The 26,373-nt window shown below is 39.8% G+C and overlaps 1 protein-coding gene across 1 annotated transcript in view; it reads right to left on the minus strand.

Annotated features, from left to right (window-relative positions):
• The window catches only part of ROBO2 (roundabout guidance receptor 2), a 1,042,455-nt gene extending 1,020,706 nt beyond the window's left edge, over positions 1–21,749 (minus strand). Inside the window, exons 1-2 of the mRNA XM_074532752.1 lie at positions 21,709–21,749; positions 9,923–10,066 (exon numbers count right to left, since the gene is read on the minus strand). The gene's annotated coding sequence lies outside the window, so the exon portion shown is untranslated. The remainder of the gene's footprint in view (positions 1–9,922; positions 10,067–21,708) is intronic.
• Positions 21,750–26,373: the final 4,624 nt, after the last annotated feature.

A 26,373-nucleotide genomic window follows, 5' to 3' on the forward strand; every position in this document is an offset into this window, starting at 1 on the left:
TGCTGAAGGAAAGCCAAGAGATACCCAAATCACGTCCTCTCAAAGGCACAAAAAAAATTATTAATTACTCTAACTCCACAGAGAATAACCTATTTTTTATATCACCCTCCAAAGTCACTATAAGAGAAAAAAAATATACACTTGACTAAGAGGGAAATAAATAATTACCTGTAAATTTTTCTTCACCCTACTCCTTCTAATCAAACAATTCTCCCTACACAAGCAGAAAAAAAGCCCAGCTCCTCCCCCACACCCTTTATAGCCCATCCAACCAAGAGTCAGCTGAATCAAATAACATCTAAACCTTAATGCAGCTGTGTTCACACATATCCTGCACTAAAACACATATTGGGGGGAAAAACTAAAACAGCTACCACTACATTCTATTTTACTCTTTTTTTCTCTCCTCTAAACCTGCATGGGTAACTCTAACCAACAAATAGCCATGAGAATCACCAGCTTCACAGCCAAGAGAAAATGGAAAGAGGACACATTTATTGACAATTAACAGCAACTAATTTAGAGTGAACCAGGTGCAGTCAGTTGGCAGGAAATCAGGGAACATGGATAAATCTGTCACATAAAGGACTCTAACAAAGTCTAAAGTTTGTTTTAGATGAGACTTCTGCTGAAGCAATGTTGGCATGAAGAGCTGGGAGGCTTTCAGCTGCATTTCCAGAGATTTGTTGCCATCTAAATGGCACATTTCATTAAAATCCATAGGCTTTGCAGAATTTGATTTGTGGGTGGCAACAACTTTCATGTATTTTGCTTTCTTTCTGTTATTGCCTGTATTATTTTATAGGCTTTTGTCTTGTTTCAATCACTGAGTACATCAACTATGTAGACTGAAGTATCCTTTTTAGTAGAGTTAGTTTATAAGTTGCTCTACAAACTATATATTTTAAAAGTATTTATTCTATGCAAGCATACACTTCATAAATCTTTAGCAAATAACAAAAAAAAAATTACCAGCTTCCTGGCAAATCATGGGATCGTCACTTGCCTCATAAAAGTGGAAGTTACCATTGCAGGTGAAATAGAATTTGGCCACTAAACAATATTGAAAGAACAGTTTCCCTCTCCACACAGCACCTATGAAATATCAGGCATAGATAGTAGGAAGGGATAAATGGCTTCTCTGGCCATTGCTAATACAGCCAGCCTCACATATCAGCTGGATCTCTCTGAAATGGCAACATAATACAGGAGTTCTAGCAGGTACATTAAAAGTTTGCAAAGGAAAAAGGGAGAAAGGGGGGAAATCAACCCCCAAAATACTGATAAAAGATCACCAAACCCACAAAATATCCTATAAATATTTTGAATGCTGATGTCTAATGAAAGTGTAAGGACAGACTAATTTTTTTCTAATACAAATTATAAAGTAGATGCATTTTTACAACCCTGAGACAAGACTCTGAACTTCTTTGTGTTGTCATCTGATCACAAGAGCGCCACACTGTTGTCTCCTATCACAAAAGTTCCACACCTTCTTGGTGTTCTTCGTGGGCAGCTCCTCACAGCACCAACTCTACTTCTCCACAAAGCAGCCACTGACTCCAGCTCCCTGCTCACCCAGCCACCCCACTCTTTTACAGCACTCTTCTTCTCATTGCTTACACCTGTGGCCTGTTAAAGTCAGGCCCGTTCCTAATCTTTGATAATTGGCCCAGCTGCAACTCCTTAGGGGTAAGGTTACTCTCTACACTATCTTTATTTTCTTATATTCTATCCCCCTACATCCTTGCATACGCAAAAGTCTATGGTACCAGCAGGCCTGTTTATATCTGTGGAAGTGAAATCAGAACCTGGTCTGGTGAATTTAAAATAATTGAATTTATCACTGATGTCTAACTTTGCCTGTTACAAAGACTGTATTTTTAACCTCATTTCTGCTAGTGCATTACCAAAGACATTATGAATACAAAGTCTCTCAGAGGGTCATCTGTGGAACCAGATACTATCTGATGAGGACCTCCCTGCAGTATCAGGATTGTTTTGCCTGTTTAAATCCAGATGCAATAAAGAAGCAGCAAAACAAGAGTTCATACCACACCAGAGGCTTCCAGTGCTGCCCTCACCGGGCCAGAGCTCTCCTGGTCCTCATTCCAAGCTGCCAGACACTGTCTTTGTGCACAGAAGGCATGGGCTGAACAGATAACCTGGGACATCTGCCAGCCTGGAGGCAGCCATGGCTCAACTGAGATGGCAAATCCATTGCTGGAGCAGAGATTCTTGTGACATCAGAAAAGGGGCCTCTGGAGATCATGGAATCACAGAACCTTAGAAGGATTTGAGTTGGAAGGGCCTGCAATGGATGCGACACCAGACCAAGCAGCTCAGAGCCCCATCCAACCTGGTCTTGAACGCTTCCAGGGGTGGGGCAGCCAGAACTTTTCCTGTGCCAGTGCCTCACCACCCTCACAGCAAAGAACTTCTTCCTAATATCTGACCTAAACCCACTGTCTGTCATTTTAACATCATTCTCCCATGTCCTGTCACTCCAGACCCTCATAAATACTCTCTCTCCATCTTTCCTGTGGGCTCCCCTCACGTACCGGAAGGCCGCAATGAGGTCACCCCAAAGCCTTCTCTGTTCCAGGCCGAACAATCCCAGTGCTCTCAGCCTTTGCTCTGGGCTGGCTCCAGCAGGTGCCTGTCCTTGCTGTGCTGGGAGCCCAGAGCTGGATGCAGCCCTGCAGGTGGGCTCTCAGCAGAGGGGGCAGAATCCCCTCCCTGCCCCGCTGCCCACGGGGCTCTGGGTGAGCCCAGCACACGGGGGGCTCTGGGCTCCCAATGGCCAGGCCATGGCAGCCTCTCACCCACAGCACCCCCAGGGCCTTCTCCCAGGGCTGCTCTGGGTCTGCTCATCCCCAGCCTGGATTGGTGCTGGGGCTGCCCTGACCCAGGTGCAGCAGCACCTTGGACTTTGTCTGTTAAACCTCATGAGATTCCCATGGGCCACTTCTTGAGCTTGTCCAGGTCCCTCTGGATGGCATCCCGTCCTTCAGGTGTGTCACCCACACCCCTCAGATTGGTGCCATCTGCAAAACCTGCTGAGGGTTCACTCAGTCCATTCTCTGTGTCATTGATGATGTCTTCTTCAGTTCAGCACACCTGGCTGAAACTTCTGTGGTGTAATTACAAACTTCCCAAAACATATTTAGTAAGAGTGATTTGGAACATCTGATAGCAGTTATTGATTATTCAGTAACATACTAAATCATAAAGTCACTAACTTATAATCAGATTTGCTTTCAGAACCTTTCAAAGTTTAAGTAACTATTGATTCTCCCATGCTCTCTGATTAAAATTTAAAGTGAAAAATGTAAGAGTTGCAATATTTTTAAGATTGAACTTTTTTAACATCAGATAAATGTTATAAAGAAAGTAACATATGTACTGTTAGGAGAAATAAAAATTACCTGAAGACATACTATAACTCTGAATTAATGGTTCCTGAATGAAGACAAATATGTTTTAAGCTGGGCCTTTAAAAATCCTTTTTTGTATAGACACTTAGCAATTTCACTTTTCTGAAACACTATGAACCTTCAAGGCAATTTCATTAAGACTTAAAAAGGTTTTATTTCCCAAAATGTAAAAAAAAAACCAAAACAAAACAAAACAAAAACAAACCCCACCAATTTCTAAAATCTATTCCTTTGCAAAAAATCTATATTGCATGACTTTAGCTTTTAAGATTTTTCATCCAGTTGTTCAGATGATAGCTCTGATACAGGAATTGGCTGTATCACTACAGAGAGCAGAAGATGGTTGTGGAAAGTGCAACCAATTTACTTCCCAAATGGTTAGATTTAATCATGTCAATGCTCTGATTGAGGAATATCTGTAGGCTGCACTGGTCAATGTCACTAGATTTGTATAATTTTTGTAACAATCCTAAAAGAAGAAGAATATCAGCTACATTCAGTTGACACAGATATTTTAGCCTTTAAGTCTTTCTGATTCACAAAAGAGAACAAATGAGTAAATAAAACTGTGACTAATCAACATAAGTTCCCTAATTACAATCACTCATACCTTCTGCTTTTTCATTAACATACCAAAATCAATGGAATTGACTTTTTTTCCATAAAACCATTTGCTTTGGTTTTCTTTGCTAACTCATACACTGAAAAGTAAACTTCCAATGCATTAAGAAATTTCAGGTAACTGGCTCTGTCAATACAGATGAAGGATGAGGAAAAAGTGAGTAGGAGAGTAATACATTTTTCACAAAGTATTGGATCTCATGAACAAGTTAATGATGTTTTAAAGTGAGAAAATGTGAGGACCAAAAGTTTTCAAGTTACTGAGTGATAATAATGGGGCTATCTATTGTGCATCCATCACCTTGAAGTACCTGACACATATTTTGGGCTGTTTTCATGCATTTTCTTTATGATGATTAATAGTACCATTGTACTCTCTGAAACAGCAGACCATCACAATGAGAAAGGTGTACTAAATTAAATTCAGATAACTATTTTAATCTCAAACACATGTGGAGCATAATATTGAAAGACTAGAACAAAAACAAACAACAACAAAAAAATAAACCCTGTGAGAAACACTCATGTCTAAAATAGAGATTACAAAAAATAGCAGAGAAAAGGGAGCAGGAGCATAACAGTGCTTAAACATCTGCACTTCTCTGAACCATTCATTATTCTGATCTCTTTTCCCTACTCTACATTTACATTAGAAAATCGTGAGGCTTAAGATGTATTTTCATCTGTTACACTCTAAAGAAGAAAGAGGGGCACTACACTAGATAAGTAAAATTCTGTAAAAAGGAATAAATAAAAGAAGTTGTGTACCACTTGCCCACCTTTCATCTCCTGCACACCCTGCTGTGGTCTGGTTTGTCTCTAACACGCATCAGAAGCCCACAAAGGTTGATGTAACATTTTTTTTCTCCTGGGATTTTAAACATTTTGGCTAAAGTCCCTATTTACTTTTGTTTTTGCTGGATGGGGAAGGAAAACTAGAATAGGGAGATTCCACCAGTGCCTGTTGGTCTGGAGAGGCTGGAAGAAAGACTTCCAAGCTCCATAAGGTGACCAAAGACTTTTCAGTGCAAGTGTGCTTGTGCTGACACATTTCAGCCTGCTGCTTAGAAGAATAAGGAAGTTTCTATGGCTCAGCAAACAAGCTCTAACCCAAATTTTGTCTTTTCAGTGCTGGAATTTAGCATGGGAATTTTCAAGGGGAGCCCTTTGCTCTGATATGACAAGAAAAAACAAGGGGGAAAAAATCCCTGCTCCCATCAGAAGAAAGAGTATAATGACTGTATGAGTGCCAAATGTATATTTAATGACTGGAAACCACTCTGGAATATCTGGATATCTCATACACAAATAGGAATGCTGAACTTGCTGGAATTTGCTCAGGACCTGTGCAGTCCCATGTTCTTGAGGGAGTGCAGAAGCACCACCACATTCCAGCTCCCCCAACATGGGAGCAGAAATCAATAATTCAGAATTTACAGCAGCCAACAGTCTTGCATGTCTTCATGGAGAGCAACTAAGGGGTAGGAGATGCCAGGCTGACCTGGGCATCTGCTCAGGTTCATACAAGCAGGTGGTAAAGTCTGAGTAGGTTCAAAGCCTGACACCTCTCCTAATTGCCTACAAATGAATACATACACCCTGTTGAGCTATTTCATATGCACAGGATTTCCAAATTATTTCCTTTGGTCCCTGCTGCCTCTTTTTTTTCCTTTTTCTCTTTTGTACAGTTACAGATGTTTGTAATATTGTACAGGACTGTTTAGAAAAACTAAATTAGCTGGAGGTTGATCTATTTAATACATTCCAGTGAATGTATTTCATCATCTAGTATAGCTAAGAAATCTGATCATTATTTAATAAGTTATTAAATTACAGTGTTGTCTATGTACTACATATTTTTACATTATTACTACTAACAAGGAACACTGCCACAGTTGTTTTTGTAAATCCCCCCTGCCTGACCTAAGCTAATTTTGATGGACTTGAAAAAAAACAAGTCAGGATAAAATAACTGTGAAGAATGGGAAAAGTCAAAAAATCACCTAATTTTTTGAGTGGGAGTACCAACAGAGATGGAAACAGTTGGTTAGGGCTTTTTTTCTTGTAATGTTGAGTATGCAAAATCCAAGTAGGCATAAATCCCAGGGGAATAAAACAGTGTTCCACCCATACAAGCAATCATACCTTCACATGTACAGAGAGTGCATAATTTACCAAAAAAATTTTTGAGAGTAGTCTAGCAGTTTCTAATATTTATTGGAATTATGGTTACATCTCTTTTAAAAGATCTCTCCAGAGTTTAGCTGTTTGGGCTTCTATAAGATAAAAAGCACACTTGCTAATACATTTTAAAATCCTCAAGAAATTCTTTGAGTAACTTTCCAATGCATAGCAATGTTGCATCTTGTGATTTTCAAGTCATGATCCATGAGAGCTAGAAACTTCTACCTTTAAGGGCAGACACTTGCCCTCTGTGACCTGGAGAGGTCTTTATTCTGACCAAGCTTCCTGAGAATGTGCCACCTTAAATCCATTGTTCATTCAATATTTTATATCTCTGATTCTAGGCTCTAGCTAAGTGTACTTCTGTGACAGAAACTTCTTGTTTACAGGGTGAAGGGGGAAGGAAATGCTTCTGCAGCCATTGGTTTGGATTTTTTGCTGTGAGAGTTTTGTCTTCTGTTTAAAAGAAAAAGTAGCATTGTTGGAGGCCCTGGGTTTTGAAAGATGCCTTAATGAAAAAAAAGTAAAGCTACTCTACAAATCATGGTTGAAAACAGGTTAGAAAGGAAGAAAACACATTATACTATGAAAATCACCATAGTATTTAACATTGTTTTTCCCACAGCCAAGGACATGCTACCTTCCAGAAGCCCAGTCATGACTCGCAGTCAAACCCCATGAAGTTGTGAGGTGCAAGGTGGAGCTGATGAAGAAATTCTGCTGATTGAGAAGCAGACCAGCAGATAAAAGAAAAATCAATGCCTGAGCATCAGTGCAGTGTAATAAAAGCAGTATCTCATTTTGACACCTTGACTGAGGGGATTTTTTGGACAAAGACTGCCATTATTTTTCCACTTTCACTTAAGTTTAACCCCGATGACATTTTATGCTTTTCTGTGACTCCTGCCTCAGCTCCAATTGCAGGCACAGAGCTTGTTTCTGTATTTCATAAAGGCTGGTTCTGTTTTGTTTTCTGCCAAGACTTTTCTCTCCCTCCGAGCAAGCTAAACATACACTAGGAGATCAGAGACCAGACATTGTGACACTCAGGTACAGGTATTTGGCCTCCAGGGATTTTATTCCCTGCAAAAGATGCAGACTGCTTTGTCTTTCTCACAAAATGTCTCATCAGTAGAGACTTCATAGGTGGCCATTTGTTGTTGCTTATAACTTCTAGCTGACCTTGTAACAGGTTCTCTACATTCAATGTTTAAAGACAAAGCCCTGGATCTGAAGGCACTCCTGAGTTTTTTCATTGAGCTGAACCATGGATCAAGATTTAATCTGTTGCCAATTCCCCATATTCATTAAGATCAGTTATTCCACAGAAAAACCCAAATATTCCAAGGGAATTGGTGTCAGATAAACTGTCTCTCCACTGCCCAGATAACAAACAAAGAAAAGCACTACTTCAAAACACTCTTTAAATAGATGACTTGGCTTTCAGCTTTGTAGGCGTGTTAAGAGGTTTCAATTGCTACTTGTGAAAAAGCCTGGTGACGTCTCACTGTTGGGAAACTTAATTTTAGCACAAACAAGAAGTCAAGGAGGGAGAAAGGAAGGTAATAACACCCACCTAGTACTTGAACCTGCAACAAAAATTTGCATTGGAAACATCAATCCTGCTAAATTTCAGGAAAAACATATCAAGAAGTGGCTTTCATCCCTAATGTTATTCCTTTTCTTTATTGTTTCTTTAAGAAATAGGATTGGTGGGATTCTTTTCATGTTTATTCTCATGTTTACAACCTGCCTAATTTAAGAATTTTGGAATAAAGAGACTTTCAGTGTAAGCATATATACTTATACTGTTATCTGTTGATTTTGAGAACTCTACTTGACATCAGAACAGATATTTTTTTAATTCATTCTGAAGCCAGAGTAAAATGTGCAACAGAAATTCATAACTACTCAGAGAAACAGTACACCATAACTGCACTGTAAGAACTCCAGTAGCTCAAGCAACACACAGATCACATGGCAGTCCTCTGCACACAGGCAAATGTCATTAAAGAGAGGAAAGACTCACATTTGCACCCAGTTTCTACAAATTAACTGCAAAATAAAGTTTACATCTGGTGTTCTGAGTTTTCCACAATGGTACACAGGTTATTAATGTTACCAAGAATGTCAATTGAATGCCTACTGTGAGTTACAGCAACAGGCTGGTGAATATCCTGTGCCCATATTAATCACTCTCATTCAATTAATCATGCAATCATTTCTCTGACTGACACTGCTGATGGAGCCTTGGATGGGAAGATGCAGGTAAACACCTCCTACTTGCACCAAATTTGAGCTGCAGTAGAGAGCACCTATTTCTCACCACCCAGCAGGAGACATGAGGCAAGGGAATTAATGCTTTTCTCAAATTTGCCTCCATGCCTCTGGCTTAAAGAAGTGAAATAACCAACAACAACCACCTATGCTCTTGCTATATCCAGCTGCATGAAAAAATGCCAGAGAAATAGTGAAATGTGTACCAGGTATGAAATACCTGAAATGTAACAAGTAACACGTAACTCCAAAACTAATTTTCATCATTAATTTCTGTGGCATTAGGAATAAAATATGGTTTGTTTTCCACAAGTATTTTAATTCATGAAGTATATTTTATGTAGGTTAAATCTGAAATAAGTAACCCAGTATCAATAACTTTAAATAGGAAGTTGCACCTTAAACTAGAAGAATAATTACTTTCCTGGATTTACAGCTGGTACCCAGCCTATTCTTGACCCAAGATTTCTTTTTAAAAAAAAAGAGTTAGAGCCCAGTTTTGCAATCCTATAGGCCTATGTTAAGACCCATCTTAAGCATTAGTATTCCTTCTTGACCACAAATGTTTTACCTACACACATAGGTATGTGGTAGACATATTTCCACTTATCCAAACTTAAGAAAAAAAAAAGGCTCCTTCTGAGTTGGTTGCACAAAGCTTAAATTCATCAGGTTGTGTTTCCTTTGGTGCAACATGTCTACTGAAGTGTCATCACACTCATTTGCATTTGTATTACTTCTCCCAAAGCTAATTACAACTATCTTTCTTGCCTAACTTTTTTCTTATTATTAACTTCAGCCAAATTCAATATATTATGCTAGCTCCAAATTAATGAAGTGTGCAATTTCCAATTTACATACTGCACTCTAACACCTTTTATGAACTGAACTGCTTGCTATATTTTGATCTATAATTTGAAATAGCTGACATTTTGATGCATTAAATTGTAGGTAAAAGAGGATGAAAGAGCATCGGAGTTTTGCTCATTCTTCATGCCAGCACGTTACTGACTGCTCCCTTAGCTTTGCCATTAGGATTCCGAGGGATGCCCAGGACAAGCCCAGCTAGAAGCACTAGGGGTTTTCCCCGCTGCCCTGGGGCTCCGCGCCCCCAGAGCCCACCGACCTCTCCCGCTTTCCCACCTCCAGCCCCGGCCAAACTTGGGAAAGTTACCTGGGCTGCGGGAGGCACCAGCCGAGGGAGCAGAGAGCTCCCGGGGGGCGGTGCGGGGCCGGGGCCGCCGCTCCCGGGGATGCTCCAAAGGGGGAGGATGCTCCGCCGCGCCCACCCCCGCCCCCAAGGTAAGTCCCGGCCTGGCTCGGGCAGTGCTGGGGATAAACCCCAGGATTCCGCCCCCCATCCCCTTTTTTAACCTCTCATCTCCTGCCCTCTCCCCTCTTACCTGGAAACGCGGTCCCGGGAGATGCGGGAGGCGCCCGAAGTTTGCCGGGGAGGGCGGGGGCAGATCCCGCTGGAGCTGGAGCCCAGCTCGGGGTGCGCGGTCCGCAGCGAGCACAACCCAGGCGGAGCAGGCTCCCTTGCTCTGCTAAAGGGGGTGAAAAAAAAAGAAGGGGAGCGGATGGAGAGCGAGAGGAAGGCCCCCTTTCCTACGGGCTCCGCAGCCTAAGGGAGGAGTTAGTTTAATGAGGGAAACGTGCCCGAGTAGGCGCACTGCCGGGCGGGGCGCGAAAGTTGCGGCGTTCCGGAGCTCCAGCACCGCGGACAGCGGCACCGGCCCCGGGCACCCGCAGCCGCACATGGGGAAGGAACCCCGCCTGCCGAATCGCTGATGGAAAACCCAGCAAGCTGCTCCAACCGTAAATTTTTATCACCCTTTGAAGATGGCATGCTATCCCTCCTGGGAATATGCCAAGCGGTTCCTGCCAGCACTCTCTGAAAATAGGGATCACGTCATGAGAGCCTGAAGCATCACTGATATTCCCCCCCACCTCCAATACACAGAAATAATACTTTACTGCATGCATTCTGACAGATTAGTGGTCCACTGCCACTGGCTGGTAAATATTATTAACCTTATTCTGCAGCTGAGGACATTGGGACAGAGAGGTTAAGAAATGATTGATGTTTCATACACAGAGCCAGATCCCTGTATGAATCCAGATCTGCACGTACTTAACCTGTGGGATGGCTTTCCTCTCCAGATCATTTCTTTCCCTCCTCCTTGCTTCTTGTGTTGAATCATGGAATCAAGAGAACCCCAGTTCCCTTTCATTTTGGTTTGAAAGGGAACTTCATTCCATCTCATTCCAACCCATGTGCCATGGGCAGGGACAGCTTCCACTAGACCAGGTTCCTCACAGTTCCACCCAACCTGGCCTTGGACATTTCCCAGGGATGGAGCATCCACAGCTTCACTTCTCTGGGCAGCTTCAAGTGTAGCAACCCAATAACACTACAACTTGGTTATCAATACTTGTTTATAGAACTTCCTCAAGTACAGAAATATGACTTGAGGTTCTCCAGAAAATTGGTATTGTGAATGTAATACTCCAATATTACCCTTTATTAATCAGCACAGTTTTGTGATAAACAGCCAATAAGGGGCATGAGAACAGAACCAGGTATTTTATCTACACAGAGATCATCATGAAGCAAGTCAGGTAAGAATTCACATTTTAGGCACTCTCAAGCAGAAAGGGGAGTATTCACCTTTTGTAAACCTAAGCAAACAAAAATTTCCAGAAATTAAATGCTTATTATCTCCAGTCCATTAAATATTTTGTAAACATTCCAGGACAACAAACAAGCTGTGTTCAACGTTGTTGTAAAAGCACTGCTAAGTTATTTTTGGAAAAAAAAAAAAAAAAAAAAACCCAAAAACATTTTACATTGAGAAAGGAAATTTTCATTACTAGTAATTCACACAAAGTGGAAAAAAAGTACTCACCACTTGTTGTTTGTCGGATATAGTTTAGCGATTGAAAAAAAATGAAGACAGACTTGTGGAAAGTTCATCAATGATCAAGAAAGACAAGGAGTAGGTAAGGTTATCTTAGAAACAAAATGCATGACGCTTCAGTTCATCAACATTTATATTATCTACTCATGTGCATGCCTTTTCTAAATACCTGTATGGCATGAGAATACAAGCTACAGCTGTGAAAGTGGAAGAGAGTATGGAAGGCTGGGCAGATGGAAGTAATTAAAATAATTAAATAACTGTTTGGTATATATGTATTTTATTTTAAATAATTCAGCCTTCCCAAGGTGTTTACTGTACATTCTAAAATGTCTTCTTTTTCTGCTGAGCTTCCTTTTGTTAGCTAAGAAAAAATTTTACCTATATATGTGTACATACACACACACGACAAAACCCAGTTCCAGGCATTTACAACATTTTGCAAAATGGAGCAAAACTGAAAGAAAGGCAGGCTTTGAAATCTCAGAATCTGAGATGTAGACAGTAACATAAGCTTAGAAGAAGGGATTTAGAGTAGCTACACACTAAAAATTGCCTGGTGGAAGTTTCCCCAACAAGAGCCTGAAAACAGGTGTGCCAATTAGGCTTCTCACAGATTGTGCAGCAGAGACACAGGCCTCTTCAGTGGAAGTGTCTTGGAGCATATCCAGTACTGATCCATGACTATGGATATGGCTGTGTCAAAACTCAGGCTGCTATGGCTTCACACCCCGCAGTCACCTCGCTGTACAGATGGCCTGAGAGATGGAGCATGGAAGAAGAGAGCTGAAATGCTGGTGGCAGGAGTCATGAACTGACTGGGACCCACTGCACAAAGCAATGTAAGACATCCTGCTGTGGCAGAAAACACTTGCTTTGCAGCCCTGGGCTAGGCACTTATTCCCAGTCAGGAAGATCATTCAGGGTAGTGTCCAGTCTGGTGTGCTCATTTTACAGGGCAATCAAAACCATCCTCATGATTGACACCTGGCAGTGTGTCTGACATAGCACAAGTTCTTGGCATCCATGGTCTCAAGGCAGTTTCCACCAGAGAAAAATCTTTTTCAGACAGTGAAAAATCAAAATTAAACAAGGGTCAAGCAGTTATGATCAGAAATTATCAAAGACTGAATAATGATCAGCTCAGAATGTAATTAAAATTACAAGATGCATGAACACATTCTTAAGACAAGATATCTTTGGCCTCCTCCATTTTGCTGTAGAGCAGAGTCCTCTTATGCCAGACACAGACAAAGTATGGGACAGCAACAGCAAAAATCTGCCTTCATTGAAGAGCTTATGGTCTATTAAGGTAAAAGTCTTGAGAAGAATAATGTACTTACTGTACTGCTGTGTGGGCAGCATAAGTTTTAAGTGTTCTTAATTATTCATTTCTCTGCTGCTAAGTGCTTTGATTTAAAAATGATGTGATGTGTACATGCAGTGTTGATACTCAGATAACTTAATTGTTTTGGTAATATAACAAGGCATATGATGTAATGTCAATAGACTGCACCTTGTGTGCATTACAAGTTTTCCATGTGGATGCTTATCCTCTAGTGACAAAGCTAATGATTCCTAATACGTGCACAGGGTAAGAAAGAGACTGCTGTGATGGACACTTAATAAACAGTTAAACAGATTGGTGGGGGAGCCAAGAAAAAGCCTCAAAATCTTGGCTTGGAACTGGTTTTGGGATGATATAAGCAGATGAAACAGATTTGAATATGAAGAAAAGGAAAAGCCTGAGGGGGAAAGATACTGAACTACTGCAGATATTTGTTCATAATTACAAACTATCATCTTCCCTCCCAAATACATGCTCCAAGCAACACCAAATTTACAGTGTATTCTGAGGAGTAGTTCAGGCTCAAAAATATTAGTTACTATAGGGAACAATGAATTTTCTTCTCCAGGCGTTTCAATAAAGGAGTACAAAGCATCTAATTAAATGTAAACAGGCAAGTGGATATTCATGCCTTCCAACTGATGCCTCGGAAAATCTTTCTGCTGACTGTACATGTGATATGACTAGAAAATCTACATTTCTAGTCATATCACCAAAACAGCAATAAGTAGGTAGCTTCCATTCTTTTTTTTTTTTTTTTTGAGGTTCACATCCATTTGTTTTGAAGCAAAATAGAACTGGAAATACACATAGAGAGAAAGGGAAATAAAATCTAGGCAATTACTATCATTATGACCCTGCCACTTGGGAGCAGTAGCATTTATTGCTCAGGTCTTCTTGAGCAAAGAGGGTTTAGATGGGATAGGTATCAACAGCTCACTGTTCAGAGCAAAGAGGAAATGCTCACCTTTATGTAATAATTGTGTGCTATGTAGTCTTTTTAAACACTTATAGTCTACACTATTTACTGTGAGGGCAGTGAGGCATTGGCACAGCTTGCCCAGAAAATTTGTGGGTGCTCCATCCCTGGAAGTGTTCAAGGCCCGCTTGGATGGAGCTCTGGGAAGTGTGGTCTGGTGGAAAGTGTCCCCACCCTTGGCAGGAGGTTGAAGCAAAGATGATCTTTATGTTCCCTTCCAACCCAAACCACTCAGCCATTCCATGATTCAGTGCAAGAACATTCACATAAGATTTATCCTAGATCTGTTGTAGAGTGTATCTTTCTGGACAGCCTGTGGGGTTTTTCTTGGTTTGTGTATTGTTATTGTTAGTGGTGGTTTAGACCAGTTTTTGGGGTTTTTGGTTTTTTTTTTTGTGCTTGGGATTTTGAAGATGTCGATATTACTGGAAGTCAGCAAAAAATATCAGGAAATCACCTCCTGTAATTGAGATAGGAAGATCAATTAGAGAAACCAACTTTCTTCTCTATGCCTATGAGTATTAGTACCATTGAAATTAGTTAATATTTTGGAAGTGATTTCAGCAGAGCTCAGATTTTGAACAATTTTAGTAGGCATGAACGTGTCAACAAAATGAGAGGAGGATGGAGACTACGCTGTAAATGTAACACCCCCTAATTAAAACTATAATGAAATATAAGCAAATCACTACCATTAATACTGTGATTCACATTTTCTTTTTAGAAGCACATCTACCAACACCTTTCTCTCCCCCAGTCAGTCTCAACTTAAAAGTCATATTTACATTCTACTTGCCCAAAGGTATTGCCCCATTTGAAGGATTTCTGACACAGAAAACAGATGTGACAATTAAGAGCAAATCCATCATTGTGGTATCAGACACAAGTACAAAATAAAGTATTGAGTTGTGAGGATGAACTAAGAAGTCATTCACCTTTTTCCAATTGCTTATCTTTAAAATTAAGATTCGATATGAGTTGTGTCAAAAATAAAGTATAATGATGCTGTTGGGTAAAAATTAGCCTTGAACCCCTTGTAGTGTAGAAGGTTAAGCACTTTGGCTACTTCCTACCTAGATCTGACCCAAAATCTCAGTTTCATAATGCCAAACAAATTTCTAATTGATTTTATATCACCATTGATTATTACAGCTATGTAAGACTTCATCCAATTGAGTTATAGAGGAGGGGAGGGGGGAAAATCTATCACAAAGATACAGAAGCATCCATCAAAGATGCATTTAGAGCAAATGGACAATGCACTTTTTTTTTTTTTTTAAGTTGTAATTGTATTCAAGGGAATGACATTTAGCAGCCCATCCACTGTAGGTTATTGAAATATTCTGTGACCTTGGCTTCACTTCCAAATGGAAAGCAAAACCACAGATAAAACTGCAGGGAGTACAGAAATCAAATTTTTGTCTCAATTACATTGTTTTGAAAATGTTCAATAGTATGCTAATGATCTTAATTAGTCTCAGAGATACCAATTTTGGAATCTGTGCTTAGCCAAAAACCACATGTTGAATAAGCCCACAATCTGTAAATGGACAGAGTTCAATACATAAGTGAATCTGTACATATTTACTAGAATAGTCCAACTATTTTGCTGAGAGCAGGGGGTTTTGCCCAAATAGTTGTACCAGTAGTCTTGTATAAGCCCAACATACACAGAACACTTATAATTATAAGTTAGTTCATCACTTTTTAAGATTAAACCATGGTGATACAGCTGCAGTCATGCTGTATGGGCATTTTCCACCATGCTATATCCTGGCAATTAAAGCAGTAAGCATATGTTCAGCAGTAATGCTCTTTTTTATTCATATCACTACTTCTTGGAATGCAAACTCAGAGTCAGTTGCTTTTTTTTTACATTTTCTTTCAGAAGAGACAGGGAAGTGTAGAAGTTGAAGGCCATCCCCTCAAGTGCCAGTGTCTTTAAGAGTTAGTTATTACAGCTTGGGTCTGCTCACTGAATACAGCTGTAAAGTAAAGGAGTAGGAAGGGAGGAGAGAGAGGAAGAGCTCTTTGCCTGACAGCAGTTGTTAGAGCAGCACTCCTGATTATTGTAATGGGTTCACTTGCCAAATGCCTTTCATACCAAAAGCAAGGCTGTTAAACGTGAAGTTGAGAGGGTGGATGGGTTTTTTTCCCCAGTGAAAAAGTATTCTGCACATCAGTCCCCCACCAATAAGCATTAAAAGCATTTTGATGTTTGAGGCAGCCTTATTTCCAGGGAGACATCACAGCATCTACCTGTCTTTTGTGGCTTCTGAACACTTTGTTCACAACAATGAATCAGTGCATAGGAGTCCTTTTAGACTCTACTAATAACTAAGGTTTAGTTTTATCTCTTTTGATCAGTAGCATTCATAAATAAGGTCTATTTCTCACTTGCCACTCCCTGGAAACAATTAGAGTGGATGAACTGAAAGCCTTTACTTATCTTTTCAGCTCTTTAGCAGCAAAGTTCATTTTAGACAAAAATCAAAGATCAGTGCTGGTTTTTTATGAGCCACTAACCTGCCCCCAAAACTACAGAGTTACTACATGAATATTTGGATACTTTAAAATGAACAAACAACCAAAACCCCCACACTTCAAACCCTTCCCCTACTGACTGAGAGGGAAAAAGAAATCTTTGAGCAGCAAAGAAGAAAGCAAGCCTTTGGTTCCTTTGAAGAGAACACCTCTCCCGTGCCTTGGCCAGGGCACAGCTGTCACCTGTGAGGCTGCTGCAGGCTGGGTGACAGAGCACAGGGCTGGAGAAAATGCCAGTGGGAGGGAGAGAACTCCAGGGCTTCCTGCAGCCTGGGAGGTCTGGGGCTGGGAAAACACATTGCAAGGAACATATGGATTGGTGGGGAAAATCAGAGCTGAAATGACTGATGATTGCTCCCACGAAAAGTGCAGCTGAAGCAGATACTGCACCCTTCCTGTTAGGAAATTGGAGTGATTTTGGACATCACAGTAGAACTGAAAACATGAAGATGTATAACGAAAAATCAAGGAATTCATGCTCTTGCTGATGCTTTCCAGTAAGCAGAACTCAATAAGGGCAATTACTCCCTGGGTATGTGGTAACCCAATTGGAACAGAATTAGGAAAAAATTAGTCACCTCACTGACTAGGATTCTGACATATAATTTTAATATAAAAACAACAATTAAAAAATCTGCTTCTCAACTCTTCAAAAGGGGCATTTTGAAACTTCAACAATGTCGCTAGGACCAAATTCCCATACACAAGAATGTAAGGACAACCACAAGACTCAGTAAGAGGAATCAAAATAGAGGGGTTTTTTTGGTTTTTTTTTTTTTTTTTTTTTTACTATTATTGTTACTATTATTACTGCTTACACTTCCAGATAGGTCAAACCATGTTTCCAGTGGAGGGAGCATTCTTTGGCTTCTGTGTTAGACTGGGAAGATTGACTTTTTTCCTTTGGTGCAAAGCAAGTCATGTACCATATGCTGGCTAGTTTCTTTCAGTCACAAAAAGTAAAGAGTTTTGTGTATCCCACAAATTTTTTTTAATTAATAATATCGTTATTTGCTATGTATGAAGCAAAAAATTCCAACTGCATTTTAGAGCACATATGAGTACAGTGCGAATATAGATGAGTAGCTCCACATTGCTTGAGCTTTATAGGAAACTAAAAATTATAATTACTGCTCCCAGTTTACGTAACTTATTAAAATACCAATTTATGAGGCATTTCTGCTGGCTTTTAAACCATCAAAACACCTGCAATTCACTTGAGCCCTTATAGGCCTGCAATTGTCTTTTACTGACACATTATGCATAGATTTTATGTATGATATTCCATTACAGATGCCTCAAGCCACCAGCCTGCTTGCAGAATTTAAAAGAATTAGAAAAAGGAATTTTAAAGGACAATTAGAAAGGGGAAGAGAACTCAGTGTGGAAATCACTCCCAAAATTGAAACGAGATTTTTCAATTATTTTTCTAAAGCACTTTTAGGCAAGGCAACAAAGAGAATGAGCTAGTATAGTCAAAGAAACCTCAATTCCTTTTGCTACTGTTCTGTAATGGATGTACTAAAAAATCATTAATATATCTCTGAAAGATGAGGAGTTGGAAATATAGCACCACAGCTATTGGTTGTCCTTTATTACCAAGTCAATGTATTGCTCCAGGTTTTCTTACCATATGTATTGAAAAAAAAAGAAAAAAGAAAAAAAGAAAAGCTGCAAAAAGGATTAATTCTGAAAATAGCATACAAAAGTAGAAAAAGAAATCAATAGCAACAGGAATCTAGGGAATAGATTAAAAAAAATCACAAGGGCTGGAATGGTTACTTATAAATGACAGATGAAAAGCAAAAATCAATAGAAAACTCTGAAGAAGGTATCACAGGAATAAATGAATATATTCTCCAGAAAAATGAATGGTTTGTGTATGGCAGACAAAACCAATGGACCCAGCCATCATGAAATGGAAAAATGCCATCACATCCCATGACACTTTGTAATGACCTTGATAGGAATAAACTGCTGAGAAGTTACATCTCACTTAGTTTGGCAGGAGTTTGTGCAGATTTGAAGGCTTCCACTTGATCCTTGCCATGTTTTATCACCAGTCAGCAACCAAGCACCATGGAGCTGCCAGCTTCATTAACCACACCTTGTTATCTACAAACTCCTTGTAAGCTGAAGTCATGTCTTACCCTGAATCAATATTATAATTATATATAGTATATATATTATATAGTATAATATACATAACATATTATATGTTATATATAACATATATAATACATTATAATATTTAATATATCACATATATATTAAACTATAATAATAATGAATTCTATAATTCTCATATTTGTTAGCTGCCTTTTTACTGCTTGAAGTGCATCATTGAAAACAGCACGCTGAGACAAAAAGTGAGAAGAAAGCCCCTGAGTCACACTTTCTGATTTAGAAACGACACTACAGAATTGCTCCTATTCTGCAACTTCCCAGAAAGTTTTATGAATATATCTTCTCTGAATTCCAAAGGGAATTTCTACTGCCAAGTGTAAATATACTGGCTAGGCAGCCTAACTGGCTTAAGGAGGAAGCCAGTTCATTGGCTCTGCTTAGATTTGACCAAGAATGCACCTTTCCTTCCACAGCTCAGAAGAAAGCTCCCTAAGGAGAAGTGACCACTAGTTTTTGGAGGGTTTTCCTTCATTTTCTACTTGTTCCTGATTACATTTATGTTTTATAGGACATACAGCTAATATGGAAGAGAAGATACCATGTGTTGGCCGTGAAGTTTAAATAGTCATCTAATGGGATTTAATGCAATATTTTTTGTTTAGATTCTTATGCCTCTTTTTTATACATTCTCGTAAGTTCATGTTAGAAGAAGACAAGCACATATATAGCAACACATTTTCTGAAAGTTGCTCTTTACAGCATATTAAAAGACCTTAAAATTTGTGTAAAAATCAATTTAATGGCTTTGGGTTTTGTGCTGTGGTGTCTTGACTCTTGCCTTGATGTTCAGAAATTAAGGCAGCATGTTCTTCTTGCCTTGAGCTGGCCTGTTGTCAGGACAGGAGTAACTGGACTGACAGACAGGTCACCTAAAAAAGGATGTCCTGAGCCATATTTTGTCCCATGGCACCTGTTCTCTGCCTCAGTATTAGGACATATAAACTAGACAGGCAGAAATGTAAACAACTAACTGGGTATTCCCCAGGTACTGATGATGCATCTAGAAACTTGTAGTCTGGAACTAATTGCTCCCCAGCCATCCTTACCTGGGACAAGCCTTTCAGGGACTGCTAGAATGCACTGCAATTTGAGCAACTCAAATTAGACTGGACAGGGAAGCCTCTAAAAGGATAAACAAGGCACCTTGAAAAGCACCTCAGAATCACATACTCTGTGTTATCTATAATTCCTGAAATTTTAAATGGCTTTTTGAAAATGCCAGTGTGGCTGATGCATGATTTGCATGCATGATCATTGTATTTTCCTCTTCCTGAATCCTCCCTTGCTTTGCTGACATCCTTTTTTCTTGCATCTGGCTGTTTTATCCTTGGAAAAAGCAGAATTGGATGTTCACATTTTGTTTTGGGGAAAGGGAAGAACTCAACATTTTGTGAAAAATTCAAAAAATTAAGCAGAAAATTTTTGTTCATCCTCTGCTCTTTCTAGGTGCCCATGTGCTAACCTTACTCTGCAGCCACTCAGGTTTAAACCAGTTGCTACCTCACAATCCACTCTCTATTTTTGGGAGTTTTGAGCTTATTCCATTCTGCTACCATTAAGAAATAGTTCTGGAGAAGCCAGAAGATGTACCACAGGAACTTCAGACTTTACTTCTACTTCTTGTGAGCATATACTTACAAAAGACTGAAGTCAGATGAATCTTTATGGAAACCTTGTGAAAAAAGCTACAGATTTCTACTCTGACAAGCAAAGATGCAAATGATGCTATTTCCTCAGTTCTTTAATCCATTCTTTATGCTGCTCTCATAGCTTTTTTTTTTTCATCTTTTAACATTGGTTCCTGCCTAAATAATCTATCTATAGCTAGTATCCAGCTAAATTGCATAAGCCTACAGTACTGCCTCCCCTTGTTTCAAAAAGAATTCTGTACCACTGCCTCAGGCAATCTCTCTAACCTTCCCTTTCACATCACAGTGTTTGAGAAAGCATTTTTCTCTCCTTTTCCCAACAACTTCTCAGCGGTACCCTTGACATATTTTAATCAGGGTTTCTCTCTGACCAAAGGATGGACATCTCTCTCTCCCAATTAGTTAATGGTTTCCTACTCTCTGCTGCTGCTGTTGTTGTTTCCATCTCACTCACTGTCCTCCTTGACCTCCCAGCTGCTGGAACTCTGAAATTAGATTAGACAGGTTCATGCAACTCTCTCAGCTGCATAGAGGCTGCTGGAGTAGTTTTGCTATTTGTGTCTAAAAATGTGACTGAATTAGTAATTTTTCTATAAATTGCAGCAATGGCAAGTGTGTATTGATGGACATGACTATTTCAAATGAATGCAGGAAAAAAGCAGACGTAGAAGGCAGGTGCACTTCCTTTTGTAGCACAAACACATATAAGACAAACAAGCCTTCCCAAAGACTGTATTTAAAGCACTGTTCACTCTACACTGCCCTAGACACAACCATACAAAAGGAAAAATTGGTAATGATATTATATTCCACTGATAGGAATGCTTTATTATTAAAAATGCTTTACTATTATTATGACCAGTAAGGAACTAATCTTTGTTTTAAGTATGCTGTAGCTGTACTGCAAGGTTCATGGTAATACTAGAGTCAAAGTGTAAGGGAACAGGATTTTACATAGACAGACAAACCTCTGTTCAACTAATTCCTGCCTCTTGTGAAGCAACATAAACTCAAATATGCTCTCTAATTCACAGTGCTTATATTTTACAAAAAAATTTAAAGAGATATGGGTTTTAGCAGCAAGCACTCACAGAGAGTCCTTTTCTGCAGGTCATTTGCCTAGTTTTGAAAAACTGGAGCAAAGGCCATGCAAAGAAAACACTACCTGAAAACTACAGATAGCAAGAGAAACAGAAGATAAGGCTATTGGATGAAAATGCAACAATGTGGGGTAGAACAAATTAATTCCTGTTCAGCAAGAACCTGCCACTAGCTAGAACAGTATGGCAGTCCATACTGCACACCATGGAATTGTAAAATGCTTTGGGTTGGAGTGGACCTTAAAGAGCATTCAGCTCCAAATCCCCTGCCATGGGCAGGTCCACCTTCCACTACAACAGGTTGTTCAGAGCCCCATCAAACCTGGCCCTGAACGCTTCCAAGGATGGGACATCCACAACTTCTCTGGGCAGCTTCTTCCAGTGCCTCACTGTTGTTATTACAGTGCAAGAGTTCTATTATCATTACATTACAAGGATTCCATATAACTAGTGTTTCCTACCTCCTTGATGTTTCCCATAGGCAGCTCCTCCAGGCACTGACTCCTCCTAGTCCTCACAGTAGCCAATTGACCCCAGTTCCCCTCAACCAACCACTCCACTCTTTTATAACACTCTGCTTATTGGCTACAGCTGTGGCCTGTTAACATCAGGCCTCCTCCTGATCTTTAGTAATTGGCTCAGCTGCAGCTCTTTAGGGGTAAGATTACATTCTTCATTTACCCATACTGTATCCCCCTACACCTCACACCCTCATGTGCACATTAATCATTGATTTATTAATCAAAAAATGAAAAAGAATCAAGCCAGCAGAGGAAGAGGTAGCCATCATTTCTATTATTGCATCTATTTTTTTACCACATGCCAAGAAGAAGGAACTTGTTGCTGTTCTTCATAGAGGAATGATGAAGTGTGCTAAAGCTTCTTCTGCTTTTCTTAAGGAGCAGCACAATTTAAGTTTTACACTTGTAGCAACTGTTCCTTTTTCACCTTGATGCCTTTCTGCTGTTAAAGTAGAGCAGGATCAAAGAGAGATGTTTGTTAAACAACTTCCCCAGCACCTCCATACTCAGTTTCAGTTCCTCTGACTGTGACATTTCCATTTCATATATACAAAGGGTCAAATCCAGGCTGCCTGAGCTCTTTCTGAACCCACAGGAAACATCCCTCCATCCACACCTCCTCTCATGTCCTCTACATTTTGCCAAACAACGACAAACCCACGCCTCAAATCAGGCATCTGAGCTCTGCAGCGTGCATATGGTTGAATATAGGAAAAGTAGGTCACATGTTTCAATTCAAAGAGGCTAACTGGTATGTTAATTAATCTTTCCAAATCCTAATGAATAATTAGAGATGTTATTTCTGTGATGCCATTATTTTCATTACTGCAGTAGTGTAAAATAATTTCCATTATTTCACCAATGCAACATGATGCTCTGTGAATGTTAAGGATTTCATCAGTAAAGCAGCCCTGACAGATATCTGTTACTATGCAAAACAGTGAATTTCAAAGCTCTTGAGTTACAGTGAAAGTTAAGGGAAAAAAACCCAGAAAACCCAAACCAGACAAATGGAAAAAAAAAAAAAAAAAGACAAAAACCCAAGCAATATTAGCAAAAGCTCTCATAGAACATAGAATTCCTGAAAGCTAATCTGCCCTTCAAGAAACAGCAATTGATCTGGATAAGAAGGGAGAACAAAAAATAAGGACTCTCTCCCATTGTCAGTCAGAGAATGAAAGACATGAAAGATATTCATTGAAAAGTCAAAATTCCAGAAGATTTTATCTGCATAAGAGCTACAGAATTGATCTTGCTAATTATTTTCATCATCCATTGCAATGAAGCTAAGAGAAATCTATCCCCTCTGTGGGCTGCAGGACCAAACCAGTTGTGTCAGGTCAGGGCTACCACGCATATCAAACGTTGCTTGATAGAGTCCATAAACATCAATGTTATTTCATCACAAAAATGAATAATTGAATAAGGAGACCTCAACTCTACACCAAGATTCAAATTCATTAAAAATAACTGCAAGGACTTAACTTTGAGAGTATGTGTAGACAACTCTCCCCTACTCAGAAGTATCCATGGTTAGTGAATATAACATCATTTGGCTTTCTATTGCTCTCCCAAGTTCCAGATTATGGCTGCAACAGAAAATCAGTATTCCATTTGCCACAAATTTATTACTGCTTGTTTAGGACCCTTCCTCCACTGCCACCTTACTGGTAATATGATGTATTTCACAGCATTTTGCTGAGTTCAGTGCATTTCAATACTTCCTTTAAGTGCTTTGCACTTTGTTTTCAATTCTCTCTTTGCAGTGCATCAAACTTTGTTTATTATATTTCAAATACTGGGGCAGATAAATAGTGTCTGCCATGATATACTTTCAATTGAGGATTGAAAGTGTCTGCTTAAAATTCCTTTTGATTAAATTGTAGTTTATAAAAAAGAAAGCTTTTTGGCAAGCCAATTAATTATCACACAATTATTTGTGCTGGGCAGTCATAAGAAGTGGATGTAGCACACATTGTGTAATTGAATAGCAAAAATGACACTGACCATCTTTGAAGAAGAATTTGTTGCACAATCCTAAATAAATAGCCTACATGTCCTATAAAAAGGATTTTAGGCACATTTTTATGAACATACACACTACTGTCAGTTAAAACAAAGAACCTCTACCCTTAAGGCAAGATAAAGCCATACTTTTTAACAGTTTGCACCCGTTTGAATGAACAATTCCAAGGAGAGATTGTATAGGATCTGCTGCTCCATTTGGATCCCTACAAATCTATGGGATCTGATGGGGTTCATCCAAGACTCCTCAAAGATCTGGCTAAGCAAAACCTCTGTCAATGATTTTTTTGTGGTCTTGAAAAACCAGAGTTCCCAGCTGACAGAAGCTGATGAACATTGTCTTGATTTTCAAAAAGGGGGACTTGGGGAACTGCAGACTGTCAGTCTCACATCAGTGCCTGGTAAAGTTATGGAGGAGATTATTTTGGGATTGTTGAAAAACACCTGGAAGCCAGCACAGCCACTGGTCACAGCTGGCACAGCTCCATGAGGGAAAAGTCCTGCTTATAAAATCTGATTTCCTTTTGTGGAAAGGAAAACCACCAGCTGACCAAGGGAAGATAGTTAGTGTGATCTTTCTGGATTTCAGTGAAGTTTTGATCCTGTCTCTCCCAGGATCCTTCTGGGTAAAATGGCCATCCCAGAGCTGGACAAACACAGCATGGGATGGGTGAGTGACCAGCTCACAAAGGGTTACAGTGAATGCGGGGACATCAGACTGGTGACCTGTCACCAGTGGGGTTCCATCCTCAGCCCTGTGCTCTTCAACACCTTCATAAACAATCTCTGCAGATAAATGCTAAAAATATTCTGAAATTCTGTCCAGAAAGCATCTTCAAGATGCTTTTTAATAAGTCATCTTCACTTCAATATTTGACAATTAAATTTCACTCTTATTCATACACTTGGGGTAGAAAACATCAAGAACTGGGCTTTGACCTTCTCTTATTCCTACAGGACTCAATTAGGGATAAATATTGCTTAGTTTCTCCATCAAAAACTCACCATAGATAGCCATTTTTGCTTTTTGCTCTGATTGTATTTTTTTACTGTGCTCTGTTTGACAGAAATGGAGATAACTTTCATCAGAGCAAGCTATATGTGGTACTATGTTTTGGATTTGTGACTAAAAATATGCTGATAACACATCAATATTTGGACTATTGCTGAGCAGTCCTTCAAAAGGAGTGAAAAAGGCCTTTCATTTTTTTGTTATATGTTTTCCCTGCAGAAAAGAAGATGGGTAAGAAGAAGAGTGAAGGGTCACAGCTGGGACAGCTGACCCAAACTGGCTGAAGGGAGATTCTATGAACCATAATACTATGGCATAGAGAAAACAAGGGCTGGGAGGTTTGAGGGGCTGGGGAGGGCAGGGAGAGTTAGATTTGGAGGTGGCTGGTGCTCAGAGATTCCTGGGCATCACTTTGCTGGCAGAACGCAGCTCATGACTACTTTTCCTCAGTTTTGGTTTGTTTGTTACCTGTCACAGACACCTTTTATGAAAAATTCTGTCCTTAGGATTTTTCCTCCTGAGAAGCTGAGAGGCCTCAGGAACAAAATGTAAATATTGATTATCTGATGCTGTGGAACGCAACAGGTGCATCTGTGATTGGTCTCATGTGGTTGTTTCTAGTTAATGGCCAATCACAGTCAGCTGGCTTGGACTCTCTGTGCGAGACAGAAGCCTCTGTTATTCATTCCTTTTTCTATTCTTAGCTAACCTTCTGATGAAATCCTTTCTTCTATTCTTTTAGTATAGTTTTAATATAATATATCATAAAATAATAAATCAAGCCTTCTGAAACATGGAGTCAGATCCTCATTTCTTCCTAAAACCCCTGTGAAAACTGTCTGACTCTTCTCCTCACCCATCAAACTGTTTTCACACTGACACAGGAGCTTTTTCATCACAAGGAGAGGGAGTGAGCAGCAGTGTGGGTGCCTGGAGGCTGGCTGGGGTCAGCCCACAGCACCTGCCAAGTTATTCCATGTATTTTGTCTTTTCCTCTATCCTTTCCTGCCTGCCCAACAACCTGTTGCCCAGTCTTGATCAAGGTCCTTGCTTAGGGACAGAGCTGCAGGACACCATATGGAGAGCGATTCCCTCCTCCCTTGAGCTGTCTCATGCTGCACAATTCAAGTAAGTGAAATGTGCTACACACAACAGCGAGGTTTTAATGAAGCTGAACGTTTTGCAGCTGGCAGTTTATGATGTAAACTGATTCTAGTGTCACCCTTTTAGTAAAGAGTTTTTAAACTAACAGAACTGTTGAACTGTTTCCTTGAGAACGGCAGTCAGACAGTGCTCATTTCACACAATTAATGCCTCTTAAATAAACTGATACTTCTAGTGCACAAACCCATACCTGAATCCTTCTTCCACTATCTGCCTGAAACACAGTCCAAACAGTAATTTTACTGTAACTTTGATGCTGTTAATTTGGGTATTTTAAACAACCTAACCATAGGAGGGCAGATGTAAGCTTTTCTATTAACTCACCTATAACCTCAGGGGAGGTGCTCAGCCAGGCAAACCTGTATGTGTGCCCAGCATAGCCAGACAAACCCACCATAAAATGT

The sequence above is a fragment of the Zonotrichia albicollis genome, chromosome 2, assembly GCF_047830755.1.
Source record: "Zonotrichia albicollis isolate bZonAlb1 chromosome 2, bZonAlb1.hap1, whole genome shotgun sequence".
NCBI lineage: Eukaryota > Metazoa > Chordata > Aves > Passeriformes > Passerellidae > Zonotrichia > Zonotrichia albicollis.